Source organism: Lissotriton helveticus, chromosome 1_1 (assembly GCF_964261635.1).
Source record: "Lissotriton helveticus chromosome 1_1, aLisHel1.1, whole genome shotgun sequence".
NCBI lineage: Eukaryota > Metazoa > Chordata > Amphibia > Caudata > Salamandridae > Lissotriton > Lissotriton helveticus.
This window is the reverse complement of record NC_136057.1, coordinates 864,973,462-864,990,111: the sequence shown is the minus strand read 5'-3', so window position 1 is coordinate 864,990,111 and position 16,650 is coordinate 864,973,462.

Here is a 16,650-nt window from a genome sequence, read left to right as displayed (position 1 = left end):
CAGTGAGCCAGTTAGTTTTGACAATAACCTCTGGACTGCTTATAACCAACACATCTCTCATAGAGTATGCTCGATGGTAGGTGATGGTTGGCTGTTTAGGCACTATTGGGCCACATTTATATATAAAATTCACGGAAAAACCATAGGTTTCAGGGGCATTATAGTTGGTTGGACATTTCACTCGTGCAAAACCATTGATATTCCCCCGTTATAGTTAGTTCAGCTAACTATAACTCGAGCGCCTGCAATACACTACTGATGATGTCACATATTACATCACTCATGACATGGTCAGTGACATCACTCATGACATCACTGATGACATCTCAAATTACATCACTGATGACATCATCTAGGGAATGTATGTTTTTCTGAAAATTAAATATGTTTTATATATGTATATCTCAAGGTCGATGGAAGAATAAATGGGTATATAAGTGTCTAAATGGATGATTTTTTTGTGTAAATTTGATTGTATAACTGACTGATTAAGTGTATCTTAGTGAATACATGTGTTAGTGAGTAATGTTTAAATATGTAAATATATGTATCAGTCAGTCACTTTGTGTATAAGTGGCTGCATGGATTGGTGAGTAGCTACATGAGTGTCTACATGGGTTATTAGTTGCTTTTTTGAGTATCGGTATGAGTGTCTGTATGGTTCGGTGGGGGGTATTAATTAGTGCATAGATGCATGAATGAGTGACTCACTGTTTGTATGTGTTGAAGACAGCATGTGTGCAGGACTGTATAGGTGGGTGAGTGTGTGTATGGGTGTATTAATGAGTGGATGCATGTCTCAATAGTGTCTTTTTGAGTAACTACACATGTTGTAAACTAGTATATGTCAGTGTTTGTGTATATAAGTGAATACATGTGAGAGATGAGTTATTGGAAGAGTTCCTGTATAAATTAGTATGTGTTTTTAGAAGTGATTGTTTAAGAGAGTAAGTATGTGTAAGTTTCTGTAGCAGTAAGTGTGGTGGTGTGTGTATAACTGTATATGCAAGTAAATTGATGTGTGATACTTTGCATGTGTGACTATGTGTGTGAGTAACTCTATGGATGAGTGTCAGTGTGTAACAGGAGGTAGAGGTGTATGAGTACATATGATGAGTGAGTACATGTATGAGTGACTGTACAGGGAGTGTTGGTGAATGAGTGGATGTGTGTGTAGATCTTGGAATTACTGAATAGGTGTGTTGTAAGTGGTATTGGTATGCCCATTGTTTTGAAAATGTTAGTTTTTATTTTTGAGTGTGTGAATCAAAGGTTATAGTAGGGTGACAGGAGGTCTGCCATTCTATCACAAGGATGATGTCTTCAGGATATCATCAGTGATGTCGTTTGAGATGTCATAAGTGGTGTCATGAGTGATGTCACCGACCATGTCATGAGTGATGTAATATGTGACATCATCAGAAGTGCATTGCTGGCGTGCAAGTTATAGTTAGCTGAACTAACTATAATGGGGGAATTTCAATGGTTTTGTATGAGTGAAATGTCCAACTAACTAGAACGCCCCTGAAACCTATTTTTTTCAGTGAATTTCTAAGGTTTTTTAGAAAGCTAATTCCTAACTATAACGTGCCTGAAACCTATGTTTTTTTCATTGAATTTCAAAGGTTTTTTTAAATGCTAATTTTTGAACTATAACATGCCTGAAACCTATGGTTTTTTCAGTTAATTTCAAAGGTTTTTTAAAGGCTAGTTTCTAACTATGCCTACAGAGGTAGGACACGTGAAGAAAGAAGAAAAAACACACAGAAAGAAGAAAAAGAAATGCAGAAAGAAGCAACAGAAGTCCTCAAAGACGAAGAAAAGTGCAGGAAGAAGGAAGACATGCAGAAAGAACAAACAGAGGAGCAGAAAGATGCCTTGTTGCACAATCATCCTGTGCCCACAACTTTTTCAGATGGGCAATGGTGGTAACTGACTCTGACTAACCAGTCCTAGACCAGTGCTATGCTAAAAGACACTTAGAATACAGTTAAAACCCTGGCCTCCTCTGTAAGACCCTAGTACATAATAGGGCAAGGGGATTAAAACTACCTCTTAAAATGCACCACAGGGCGCGTTTGCACACTGGTGAAGGGGGCAGGGGCTGAGCTGACGTGTGCAAGCACGCCCTGTGGCCGTTTTAATTTGGGGGATAAGGTCCCCTTGAATCCTGAGTGTCCTTTGGGTCCAAGTAGCCCACCAGGTATCACCAGTTGGTGCCACAGAGTTGGATTGCAGAGAGGTGTAAAAAGGGGCATGACCAGGACCACCTCTCTGCAACGCAGGGCAGTGGCGCTTACTGGAAGCACCTGGTGGGCTAGTTAGCCCCAGGGGCCCCCTGGATTGAAGGGGAATTATTTCCCCAACTTAAAACGCGTCACAGGGCGTGTTTGCTCATGTCACCTCAGGCCCCATCCCCTCCCTTCCCCACTGTGTAAACGCGCCCTGTGGCTATTTTAAGTTGGGAGATTAAGTCCACTTCAATCCTGAGGATCCCTAGAGTCCAACTAGCCCACTAGGTACCTCCAGTAAGCACCACAGAGCTGCGTTTCAGAGAGTTGTAAAAAGGGGCACAGCCTGGACCACCTCTCTGCAACGCAACGCAGTGGCGCTTACTCGAAGCACCTGGTGGGCTTGTTAGCCCCTAGGGGTCCTCAAGATTGAAGGGGAATTATTTCCCCAACTTAAAACGCACCACAAGACGTGTTTGCTCTCGTCACCTCAGGCCCTGTCCCCTCCCTTCACCACTGTGTAAACACACCCTGTGGCCGTTTTAAGTTGGAAGATTAAGTCCCCTTGAATCCTGAGGGTCCCTAGAGTCAAAGTAGCCCACAAGGTACCGCCAGTAAGCGCCACAGAGCTGGGTTGCAGAGGTGTAAAAAGGGGCCTGGCCTCTGAACACCTCTCTGCAACGCGGCTCTCTGGTGCATACTGGAGGTATCTGGTGGGCTAGTTGGCCATCAGGGCCCCTCAGTATTGAAGGGGAATTAATTCCTCAACTTACAACTCGCCAGGAGGCGCGTTTGCACAATCGAGAAGGAAGGGGGCGGGGCCTGAGATGGCATGTCTGCAAACCCGCCCTGTGGCGCGTTTTAAGTTGGGGAATTAATTCTCTTCAATCCTGAGGGTCTCTGGTGGCCACCTAGCCCACCAGGTATCTCCAGTATGCCCCAGAGACCTGTGTTGCAGAGAAGTGTTCAGAGGCCAAGCCCCTTTTTACAAGACTCCGCAACGCTGCTCTGTGGCGCTTACTGGAGGTACATGGTGGACTAGTTGGCCCCGAGGGACCCTCAGGATTGAAGAGGAATTCCCCAACTTAAAACGTGCCACAGGGAGTGTTTGCACATATGTCATCTGAGGCCCCACCCCCTCCCTTCACCACTGTGCAAACACGTGGCCCTCCTCCCGAGGCCATAATTGGCCCCGGGGACCCCATCCCTCGGGCCTGGCCATTTTTATTTTTTGAATAAATTTTTGGAGGGGGGCTGCATAGGCCCCTCCTTCGACCATTTATGGCCCCGGGGACCCCATCCCCCAGGGCCGCCCTTTCCTTTTTTAATTTTTTACATTTTTTTTTACAATTGGGGAGGGGGCCCCGTGGCCTCCCTCTCAGGCCACTTATGCCCCTGGGGACCCCATCCCCCAGGGCTGGCACTCTCCGTTGGGGACCGTGGGCGGTCCCCAATGCCCCCACGGTCCTTGCCGGCTCCCCTCGTCCTGCGGGAGCCGGCATTGCTTTTTCACATGGGGAGCTGCTAAGATGCAGCTCCCTGTGTGGAAAAACAATCGGCTTTGGTATTTGGAAGAGAGAGCAGGTTTCCTGCTCTCTCTTCCAAATACCAAAGAAGAGTTTGCTCCCGCCCTGCCATAGCAAACTGCAGTGTCCCGGGGGTGGGCACCCTGGGACAATGCATGAGCTGGCCCTGGGGGGTGGGGGCCCCCCTCCCATCAGTGACAGAGCCCCGGGGAGGTGGTGGTCCACGGGGCTGGGGGGTCCGTCAAGGACCCCCCAATTTCAATATTTAGAGCCCTGGGGAGGTGGCGGTTCCCCAGGCGTGAGGGGGGGTTCGAACCCCCACACAGGTTATTATTATGTTTTTTTTATAAAACACCAGCCCCTAGGGGTGGCATTCCCTGGGGCTGCGGGGGGCCAAGAGCCCCCTGCAAATATTTTCTTAAAGCCCCGTGGTTGGCGGTCCCCGGGGCTTTGGGGGCCCTATGAGCAACCCCACCCATGTATTTTACAAGCCCAGTGGGGTTGCGGTCCCCGGGGCTGGGGGGGCTGTGAGCTCCCCTGCAAATATAACCAGAAAGTCCCAGGGGTGGTGGTCACTGGGGCCTGGGGGGCCTGTGAGCCCCCCCAACCATTTATTTTAGAAGCCCCAGGGGTGGCAGTCCCTGGGGCTGGGGGGGGGCTGTGAGCCCCTGCACATATTTCTAAAAAGCCCCAGGAGTGGTGGTCCCTCTGGGCCCCTCATTACAATAAAAATATTGCCCCCGGGACTTGGCCCACCCGGGGGCTAAATGCTAACGAAGCGCGTGAGTCCGCGCTTCGTTTTTAAGTTTTTGGGCCGGATCTGCGGACCCTCAGCGGATTTTGCCGTTTTTAAAAAATAAGAAAAAAATATTTTTTGGCCCTGGGGTGCTTGTGGGACCCCCTAAGCAGGCCTAGGGGGTCAGGGTGTTTTCTACCCTGCCCCCTTTTCTTTTTTTGGGCGTTTGTTTTCCTGATTTCTTGTGCCTCGGTTCCACCGAGGCACAAGATGGTTGCCAACACTTCCTAATTTGGAGTGTTGACAGCCAATTAGCATGCAGCTCGTGATCGGGAGGGTGCGCAGATCCTCCGCAGCCATAGATATCGAAACGTTTTTATTTTTGATTTTCTCAGCAACTACTGAACGGATATACATCATTTAACAAAAAGGGTTCTTTCTGAACCAAGGGCTACCTTTATGCCAAATTTGGTGTAATTCTATTCTGCAGTTCGGGCTGTAGCCGTGTCTAAAGTTTCCTATGGGAAATTGCATGGGGAAAACATGTTTTGGGACCCCCCTTTTTTCTCGCCCCCCTTGAGGAATCTCCCCGGCACTTTCAAGATCAGAGCGGACCGGTGTAGGCCACGAATTTTGAAAATTTCGCGAAGATTCCTCAATCGGCGCCAAAGTTATTGGGAATAGAATGTTGCGATTTTCCTATGGGAAAAAGGGCCTAACTATAACTATCTACTGGCCGCCAGTAGATAAGAAATTAGACCAGAAATGTAAACAAGAATGTTTGTACACGTTATAGGTTATAGTTGCTTAATAGTTCTCAGCATAGTTGCCTCGCTAGTGTTGCAGCTTTAAGAATACAAACGGATTGCTTTCATGTACCTTTTGAAAAAAGATGAGTTCTGAAAAGTACACACAGGTGAGGTACACAGAGAGGAATTTAGCTGACAAAAGCGTTGTGAAAACTCTCCGACAATGCAAACACTTGGTTAGAACAAAGTTTAGGAAATTTTGTGTTGGCAAATATGAAACGCGATAGTGCTATTTAAAACGAGACAGCGCCTTCGTGTTTGTTTTGATGTAAAATAATGCCAAGGTAGTTCTTTTGTGCTGTGCATATCTCTAAAACGTGTGGCATTAGATGCGCTCATGATGAGGCGATGCCTTTCACACACCCACTGCAGACTGTAACACGCTCTTATCAGATTAGAATCGAATAACATCTTTTGACGCCTCTCACAAAACCGCTGGAATGCTGAGATCGTCATCAGTGACTGGCTTGCTTGGGTAAAACAAATGAAAATGTTTTTTGTTATTATTTTTCCACTGTCACTCTCCAACACTGCTGCAAAACAGGAGTTTCTATTCTAATGCTGGACTTGTTTAAATCCGAACCCCCTCTGTAACGAGGACACCCCATTAGACCGTAAGCCTCTTCCGACTAACGATCTTAATGCTATTGTAGTGTTATGATTGCCCATGGCTAGCAGGTCACAACTATCGAACATTATTATCGAGCCATAGAATTGTGATGGCGAGAAATTTCAGGTTAAATAGATGCAGACATAAGTCTAGAATCACCCTTTCATTTGTCAGGGAACGGATCCCTATTTACGTCTTGAGCACAAGCAAAAAACAAAGAGAAAGAAGTGTCTGGCGTGAGTGTGAAGCAACTTAAAATCAACTGTCTCTTTGAAAATGTACTTAGCAAGGTCCTAGTAGTGTCTATAGATGCTCCTTTAAGAACTTTAATCTATCAATATTTATCTGCAATCAAACATTTATGATGGTGAGTGTAGGTAAACAGGTTGGTTGGGGAGAAGACTATGGGGCATATTATCAAGAAACGGCGTTAAAATGATCGCCGCTTCAGCAGCAGACAACTGCCACTAAAGCGGCGATAATGGGCTTGATAATATGCCCTTGTGAATTCACATAGAAGCCCATGTTCTGGTGTGAACATGGGCTTCTATGGGAATTCTCCAAGGCATATTACCAAGCCCATTATCGCCACTTTAGCGGCAGTTTTCTGCCGCCAAAGCGGCGATAATTTTAACGCCCTGCTTGAAAATATGCCCCTATGATTTTGAGCGATATTCGTGACTGCCAACAGAATTAATGAATTAGGGCTCACTTCACTAAAAACCTATTCTGTTATTTGAAGTTAAATGTTCCTCCCTCAGTAAACTGTTCAGAATGAAGGTAAAATATGGAAACCACATAAAGCATCTTGCCATGAACACATGATATCCATAATGTGAGAAAGTAACTTATTAGGTGGGGGGATTGGTGCCCACCAAAAGTAATAAAGTCACTATCCTGTCAGTTCCATTTAAAGGTTTCATTAATTTCAACCTGATCTCAACCCCTAGTAGATGTGGCAGGGAACTGGCAGGCTCAACTGAAGGAAAATTGCATTTATACAGCGCTTTTTAGCCCTGATAAAGAAATGAATACTTTAAGCCAGGCACCACACTGCTCTTGAACCATGGATTAGTGGTTATTCCAGTGTTATATGTTACTGTTGGCTTTGGGGAATAGTTTTGTGTGCTCAAGCATACCATTCCATGCATTCACTCCAGTTTCTTTGTGGAAGAATAAATGAATAAGAGTTAGGTGTCATTATTGGGGGGTAGTGCAGCTGTTTGGTGGAGTTGATAAATGAGCAGGAGGAGGTTAGGTGTTGTTAGGTTTAAGTGTTGTCAGGTTGCCAGTGGTAAGACTTTTAAAATAGGAGAGATGTGATCTATGAAATACGTTGTGAGTTAAGAACACATTATTATTAATAGGTATTTAGTCAAGCATTCAAGTGACTTGGAGAAGGTATGCCCAGAGGCAAAATACATGCAGAGGATGGGAAAGGATAAGAGGGCCAATTTAAGGAAAAAGAAGAAGCAAACATTTGAACTTTTAAGCAAAAGTAAAAGATCAGTTTTTCATGCCGAATTTTATGATTAAAGAGAGTGTTTTTTTGTGACAGCAGGAAATTTGAGGATGCCAGTCTCTAGATAGAATCAACATTATGTATATGTGAATATAGTGCTGTATTAAGTGCTAGAATTTGGTGACCAGTCTGAGATTTTAGGCTACCGCTAGACCATTCCTTCAGCATGGACAACTGATCAACTCATGGGATGGAAGCTTAAAACAATGGATGGGTGCAAACCCTAAAATGAGATGCTGGAAGTGCTGAAGTGGATGACTACCCAATTTTGGCTCACATTATTAATTGTAAAACAAGGTGGAATCCATTTTGGGTGTCTCTAGTTTGACATAGCACAATATGGAGGATGAATACATCTTCCCAAGACAGAGGAAGTGTATTACTTGCATTCTTGTAACTGAGGAGGGAAGACCAAGGCACTGAAATTGAATGAAGACTTAGTTAGGAAGGGGCTGCTGATTAGACTACCTGTTATTTGGGATTGTTTTTAAGTTTATATTTTGTGCACTAATAATAATGTGTAATGTGACATTTACACATGATCCTGCATACATAGACTGAATTGAAATGAGAAAGCCTTACTGTCTAATTGTTTTATATTTGTTTGTATATCTCTGGATGACTTTAACATAGGGGATGGTGATTATGCTTTTTAGAAATGGGGTGGTGGTTATGTGTTAAGGCAACTAAACATTATTCTTGTGCTCTGATTTGCTACAGAAATGATACTTTTGCTTACACCACAATTATCCTGCAGCTTTCTTAATTTACTATGCAACAATTGTGTATAAGAACCCCTTGAGTTTGGGGTGAGCCAGAGATTTTCGTGAGCTTTCTATGCTGCTAGGGATGCTGCTCGATTTCTTGCTGCCCATTGAGGCTAAGATTATTTTTGATTATTACATACTCTGTATAACTTTGCATCTCGGAGCATTAATAAATAAAATTAATAAAACGCTTTAACTTTACCTTGATCTAGAACTCAGTTATTGAGTGGACTCCATTATTTAATGGACTGACTTTACTCTGCTAATTGATGCTTGGGAAGGTGCTTTAATGTGGAACTCATTGCCTCCTTAAATTGAGGTTTAACACAATCCCTGATCTAGTAAAATCTGTGAGAACCAACGGAGGTAAAGTTTGAGGTGTCCAAATTTTGGGATATGTTTTTTCTCTCACAGTATATGGTAGGGGTGTGGTGTGGAACAGCAGATTCTTATTTGTGGTGTAAAGGGAACATAAGGGGAGGCCCAGCATTTTGTCTTCCTTGATCACACTTACAGTTGGGCCCATTTCAGCCAGTGTAAAACATCACACCTGTTTGAGCCTTTGTTTGGGGTGCTGCAGGTTGGAGACAACCTTACTGTGAGGGGGATTACTACATAAAGGCTGTGCCTGGAGAATAGCCTCCAAAGGACATTTGAAATGAGAACCACTCCAAACTAGTTCTGCAGCATGTAGACTTTAAAATAATGTATCACCCCTGTCTAAAGCTCTTCCAGATTGTGCTAAGCCAGCAGACGTAAAACCTACATTTTGAAAAGGTTACTTCAAATGCAGCAATGGAAGATGGAGTATGAAGACATTAAGGGTAGCAAACACACTGTTGTGGTAACAAACAAATGCACAGCAAAGCACAGTCAGTAAAATGGAATGCATACAACAGAAAGACTGTTGTAGATTAAGGCCATGCAGGTCAAATTCTCACACTTGTTTGTACCTTTTTAGGTCTCGCGTGCGAACGCAGCGCATGCTCTGCTTCGCTTGAGAGACTATTGCTGCCGCTTTCTCGAAGGGAGACAGGAGGTGGCACGGGCAGACAGGAGATGTGCACTCTATACGCGTGCACATCTCCTGTCCCCGGAGGCTGACGGTGCGCGCTTTCAGTTTCCCTCCTCCCCCCGTAGGTTCCACGGAGCCAGCTTGTTTAGATTCAGTCACCAAGAAAAATTCAAGTGTGTCCACTAGAGGGCGTCAGCTAGCTTTCGCCAAATCCTTTCTGTCACTTTCATTAAGAAGAATTAAATGCAGTATTTAATTCTATTGATGTATATCCTCTGTTACAATGGCATATGGGTTCCTGGCGAAAAAAACGACTGCAGGAAGGAAATGTTTATAATGTGTTAGAGCCAAAAAGGAGCGAATGCAGCCCAGACAGAAGAGCACAAGGAGGAAAGAAAAGCCAAAGCACAGCAAATGTTCCCTTTTCCACGTGGACTTTTAGTGGCATAACGGCCAGATCGGTTCCACTAATGGAAGCCTGCCCAGCACCTGAGTATAGACTCTACTCTATAAAGTTGATAATGTTATATAATCATTCCTATTCCGCACACTATAGGTGAAGCCTGCAGGATCAAAGGACACATCGGTAGAATTTTTTTTAACTTAAAATAAACAAAGTCGTGAACCCTTCAATACACGGTTACTTATTTGCAAGGGACAAGCTCGAATATCACAGCTAACTTTAAAGCACGGATACCTACCTCCCACCGCACTCAACAAACGCAGCCTGTCACCAAAGTATAAGTAAACAGAATGACAAAAATAAATAAGTTGTACACCCGCAGTACGAGGTCCAGACTTCCTTATGCATTTTGGCACAACCTCTCCACTTATATATCTCCTTTTCGCCATCACAGCAGCAGGTCATACCTCTTCGCTAGGTAGTGCCAGTGATGAGCAATGTCCCATTTGGCCAAGAGGGACCCAGTGCATGTGAATAACCTACAGTATGTAGTATCAAGCCACCCATCCATTAGTACAACCCTAGCATCCAACTCTGCTGCTTCGCACATGATCTGCCCATTGGGTGAGGCCCTTTGACCAAATAAGGTGATAGAACTACCCAGTGGGGTTGCTCCAGTGTGTGCAAGCGGGCGAGCTGGCGCACCCCATATTCCAGAGCCTATCTGTGCTGTAATATATGCTGTGAAAATAGGAGAGCTGGATGAGCCAGAGGTTAGAGGGTATGACCAACGCGCTCAAGGCCATCTTCGTGTCCCACCAGTCACCATCCAGCTCCCCCAGGTCAGTCGAACAGCTCTGTATAAGCTTAAGGAGAGGGTGCAGGCATTAGGGAGAAGTGAATGGTATTGATGGGAAATTCCCTGTTTGCCCAAGGGTTCCATCATCAACTTCATCTCTAAGGGGTTAGCTTCGGAGACTGACATGAACAACTCTTTAAACATATCAGGGGTGTGCCTCACCTGCAAGTATTGGAAGAATTGTGAGTTATGGAGAGCTTCCTCTCCTTGGCCAAGCTGGGATGGAGTTGGGGAGCTACCGATGAGAAGCCACCGCTTTGTCCAGTGGGCAGCCTGGCCGCCTGGTCCTGGGAGCTACCGGAGATCATCCGCGTGTTGCGGCTCCTCTGGAAGTCCAAGGGTACGCTGAAGGGCCCGAGGCCCAGGGAGCAGCTGTAGCCAGAGCCCGCCGCAGAAGAAGGACCGAGTAAATATGGAGGGTGTAGAGGGGCACAGGTAGCGTCATGCAGCTTTTTAAACAACATGGGGGGGGTGGGGTCTAGTATCGCGCAGCACAACATGTTTTGGTGCATTCTTTCCCCTTCACCCTCCCTCCAGTTGTCCTGTAAGAACGAAGCAGATTGTCCCCAGATATCCTCAAGCACTGCTTGGCGTTAGTCGCCTCTAGTTCAATCGTGGTTATCAAATAAAGAGGTGGGCGCTGGAAATTGGAAAGCAGGAAACGGATTTATTCTTCGAAGGAAAACACGTCAGGACCAACGAACAGGGCGTCGTTTCGAGGTGCTCTAACTGCCTCTCGGAGGCCTGGCCTCTTATACAGTTTTTGAAATGTTTTATTACAGTGTAACACATTCCTGGCATTACTTTGATGCATTGTAAACCATCTTTGGAATCCCCGCTTCAGGCCCGTTTCCACACATATATCAACAGTACTGTATCCCATCCCCGGTCTCAGTGGGTGATTGCTATCGTGCAGCTGGGCATTCCGGCAGGAGCTGATATACGCGCAATCGGTCAGATCTCATGGGGTTGGGGCATTGATTAATTCTGCTCCTTTGATGAGAGGCGAATCCTACTGTACAAGCCAATAAACTGTATCCGCAGGGGTTGGTTATGGCCTGGGATCGGATCGAGCAGCCAGGCATAGTGGAGGAGATTATTGAAGGGCCTGTTCGTGTGCAAGGGATGAAAGGGATCACTGACAGAATATCGAGAGTCAAAATATCGAGAGTCAAAATATCGAGGTAAAAATATAGAATGCCAGAATATCGACTTCCTATCTACAAACAGGTAAGTACAAAAATATCGACTCCAAAATATCGATAGGAAAAAATATAGACAGTCAAAATATCGATTTTTTTAAATATCTTAAAAGTAATTTTAAAGTACTATAATAATAAATATAACTAATTTAAACATACTTAAAATACTTAAATAAACTTAAAATTAATAAATAATTATTGTAACTTAAAATACATATATATATATAAAAATATATATATATATATATATATATATTACCTACTGGCGGTCGCCAGTAGGTATATATAGTTAGGATTTTTTCTCTATGGGTTTTTTGAAAATTCTATGTCTAATAACTTTGGCGTTTGTGGACGGAATCGGCTGAAATTTTCAGGAAAATGGCACATTTTGTTTCTGAGCAGCCCTTGAAAATTTGGGGGGGGTTCGTCCAGTGGGGGCCGAGAAAAAAGGGGGGTCCCAAAACGTGTTTTTAACATTGAGTTTTCCATAGGGCGGTTGGCCTCACTTTTAGCCCGAACGGCTGAATGGATTTGCACGAAACTTGGCAAAATTGTAGGGACTGGTAGCCCGATGTGCCTTTTGTAGGTCTCAATATATGTGCTCCAGTGGATTTTGAGAAATTAACGTTTTAAAAAAGATATATATCTGTAACAGCGGACCGGTTAGCGCTCTGGTTCGCGGACTTTTCGCGCAACGGAGCTTTGTGAAGCGAAGCTGATTGGTTCTCCGGCGTCTGTCAACATTCCAAACAGTCCGTAGCGGCCGCCATCTTGTCTCTCGGTAGGATCGAGAGACAAGAGGAGGTCAAAACAAAGGGGGAAATAACTATAAGGGGGCATAGTAGATCCTCGCTGACCCCCTAGGTTTGATGTGGAGGTTTTAAAAGGGCCCCGCGGGGCAAAAAAAAACCAAAATAATAATAATCGAACGGCTGAATGGATTTGCACGAAACTTGGCAAAATATTAGGGACTGGTAGCCCGATGTGCCTTTGCTAGGTCTCAATATATGTGCTCCAGTGGATTTTGAGAAATTAACGTTGAAAAAAAGATATATATCTGTAACAGCGCTCCGCTTCGCGTACTTTTCGCGTTACGGAGCTTTGCGAAGCTGATTGGTTCTCCGGCGTCTGTCAACATTCCAAACAGTCCGTAGCGGCCGCCATCTTGTCCCTCGGTAGGATTGAGAGACAAGAGGAGGCCAAAGCGAAGGGGGAAATGACCATAAGGGGGCATAGTAGATCCTTCCTGACCTCTTAGGTTTGATGTACCATTTTGCCAAGTTTGGTGTAATTCCGTTCAGCCATTCAGGCTGTAGACGTATGTAAATGTCCTATGGAAAATTGCATGGGGAAAACACATTTGAAAGTGTTGAAATTTAGAACCAATTAAAATGTTACTTTGGTTTTGTATTTGTGTGTGATGAAAGTTAATTGGTTATGTATATATGTCAAATGAGAGGAAACCACAGCCATTTTGTGATACTACTGTCTGAGGTACATTTGTGAGGAATTTTTGGTGGTGAATTTCTGGTGTTTGATTTACACAGTACTAACACTTCTGCTACTTTTAAAAAGGTGAGTTGTTAATTTGTAAGGGGAACTATGTTGTACACTTGAAGATAATTTGAAAAATGTTTTCTGTTATTTATTTGCTGTCCTTCTGTTATACTAAATACTTGATGAAGTTAGTTTTATATTATGTATTACTAAAAACGATAAATGAAAGTGATTATTTTTTTCTGCAATTTACAGCAAGCAATTTCAAAATAAAATGGCTCACAATGAAGAGACCGTGGCAATTTCTTTTGAATTGTCCACTACATTGATTGAAATTGAGAGCACCAATAATGAAATATTGTCACAAGGAGGACATGACTTGTATGATTCCATTAGATTGATTGAAATGGACAGCACCAAGAATGAAATATTGTCACAAGGAGATGACTTGAATGATTCCACTACATTGATTGAAATTGAGAGCACCAATAATGAAATATTGTCACAAGGAGGAGATGGCTTGTATGATTCCATTAGATTGATTGAAATGGACAGCACCAATAATGAAATATTGTCACAAGGAGGAGATGACTTGAATGATTCCACTACATTGATTGAAATTGAGAGCACCAATAATGAAATATTGTCACGAGGAGATGACTTGAATGATTCCACTACATTGATTGAAATTGACAGCACCAATAATGAAATATTGTCAGAAGGAGGAGATGACTTGAATGATTTTTTTGATCAATCTCTTGATGGCGAATTTATCGAGTGTTTGGAGACCATAGAGTTACAAGAATCATCATTGCAGACTTTTAATGAGGAGATTCCAGATGAGATGATTGAAGAGGAAATTACTGATGAGGACATGTTAGTAGTTGTTTCAAATTTAGAAAATTCTGAAGAATAAATTTATATTTAGAAATCAAAAATTGTTTGAGACATTATTTATTTTTATTTTTAATTTATGAGGTTGTAGCGAAGTGATTGTAGTATAAAATGAGACTTATAGTATAGAGTGCAACATTTTTATGTTACATGGTAAGTTTACTCATATTTACTTCCCTTCTGCCACTATATTATCTCCAATGTGTATTTGACATGTCTTCTTCATCTCCGGCCTCCTTTCTCTCACTGTGTGTCTCCGATGCATCTTATCGCTGGTATTTTGTGTAATTACAGAAGAGAGTAAAATAAAATAGTTCGGAACGTGAAAAGGGGGCAAAGTAGAGTACTCCTCACCCCCTAGGCCTTTTTAGGCGGTCCCAAAAGGATCAGTTTCTGCTTTCCTGAGAGATTATGGTATGAGTTCCATATACCACAATAACTTGCATTACAACATGCAAGATATCTATCTCCTATTACCAACTTTTGGAGATATTCGCGCTAAGCGCGAATATCTCCAAAAAGTAACACCTGCCCTGAGCAGTTCTTAGCCATGTTATCCAATGGGAGGTGGATAACATGGCTAAGAGTATTAGCTCGGTAATGCATGAATATCGCTGAGTTTTTAGCGATATTCATGCATTGCGGCCGTTTATTATCGCATTTGCGATAAACCTTGATAATAGTAAGGTTTATCTTCGATAATTTCTGACGATGCTTAGTGGTAAAAAATTGGTTGGTAAGCATCGTTAGCGATAAATATCGCTTAACTTTGGTAATATGCCCCAACGTCTGTTAACGTTCGATTCGAAGGAAATGAGGAAGTGTTGAAAAACATTGTCTGCGCCATCTTGCCTTTTTTGAAATGCCACACTTTTGTCGTGCACGGCAGCCATTTTAGATGTCTTGACCAGACCCACTCTCTGCACGCTGTCGATTCGTAGCATGGCTCCTCACCCTCGTAAGCATCTCCCCCAGGCACTGGTCACCACCGCTCTCTGTCTTATGCATGGGCAATAAACCTTCCCCCATCTGCGCTGCTCTTCCCTGAGAATCACACTCTGTGCCCGCCCGACACCTCCCTTTCGCCCTATTCACTACCGCACCCTCTGACACTCCTCTTCCTCTGTGTCCGAATGTCCAGGCCGGTCCTAGGCTATCAGCTAGCCCTGCAGATGTAGTTTATGGCCCCAGCTGTAAAGAATCACCCCTCTTCAAAGGAGTTATAGTAGATCAAGGCCCACACCCGATGTGATCCGTCACAGCACACGCGTTCCTACTATCTGAAAACCATCCTGTATTGTGATTGGGGAGAGGACCGAGCCTGAAGCGGAAGATTCCAGGAATGACTCTTTGTACATCAAAGTTTTTACAATTATGTGTCACATTAAAAATATATAGCACTCCAACAAAGTAGTAGGAATATAAAACTTTAATAACATATAAATATATACAACAAAACAAAAACAGTAAAAACATTTAAACAACGAAGAGACCGTGGCAATTTCTTTTTAATTATCCAATAGATTTATTGAAATTGACAGCACCAATAATGAAATATTCTTGTCAGTAGCGGTCTGTTGTGCGAATAGTTCCAAGGCAGCAGAACGCGCTGAAATCTAGATGGCACGAAAGTGATGTCTAGCAAGTTGCCGCCCAGCAAATAACGGCGTGGGGCGCCGCGGGGGTGAGTGAGTCCAGTAGGCACCACAGCTATTCTTACCGGCATTGCAGAATTACTGCTGGGGACAATGCCTGTGCTGTAGCAGGGTCACAGCAGAAACAAAAAGGATTCTGTTGAAGATGTTGTTGGTTTTCAATTTGAAAACAGTTCTGGTGTCAACTGCTATGCTAATGTAGTGGTTAATGTTTTGTTTTCTCTAGAAAATGTAAAAGAGGGGGAGGCAGTCCAAAGTTCCGTTAAAAGGGCAAAGGAAAGGATCGGTGGTTTGAACTATCAGTCAAAAAGGGGAGGGGGTGCAATAATTTTTCCTACCGGGTCACACTGTGCTTTCACCGGAAGTGAGGTCTGCAGGATTGTAGTAATTCAAAGTGAGGCTGGCGCCAGCATGGGAGCGCCGACGTCCCGCGGATACAGTTTCGTCACTCCACGGGCGATCATGGCAGTCATTCCCTATCGGGGGTCGGAGACTCCCGCGGCTCCTCTAGAATCTTCAAGGTCGTGGAGGACTACGGTGGTGGAGTCAACCAGTGACCGGGCCATTTCTTTATGTTGGGCCCGCTCTTGCCAGGTCGACCGCCATTTTGAGAGTTCGGCAGCTACCGGCGATCGCGGGGTCACATGAGCGGACGGGCTCCACCCTGCCGGGCGAGACGTTGCAGCATGGCCACAGTGGAAGAACCGTTATCTAGGTCGTTCCGAAACTGTGCAGCACTGGAGTTGTTAGGATGCCACCGCCTGGAGCGCTGAGGGTGCAGCTGGGAAGCCTCCACCTGGGGAGGCGGGAGAGGCCTGTTCGCACCGTCTCTCCCTCCCAGTGCACCCCACGGCGTCTCGCTTGAGATTTGTTATGGCCGGACCAGGCGATGAGGACGAGGGGGGGTCGGAGGCATGTGCAAGA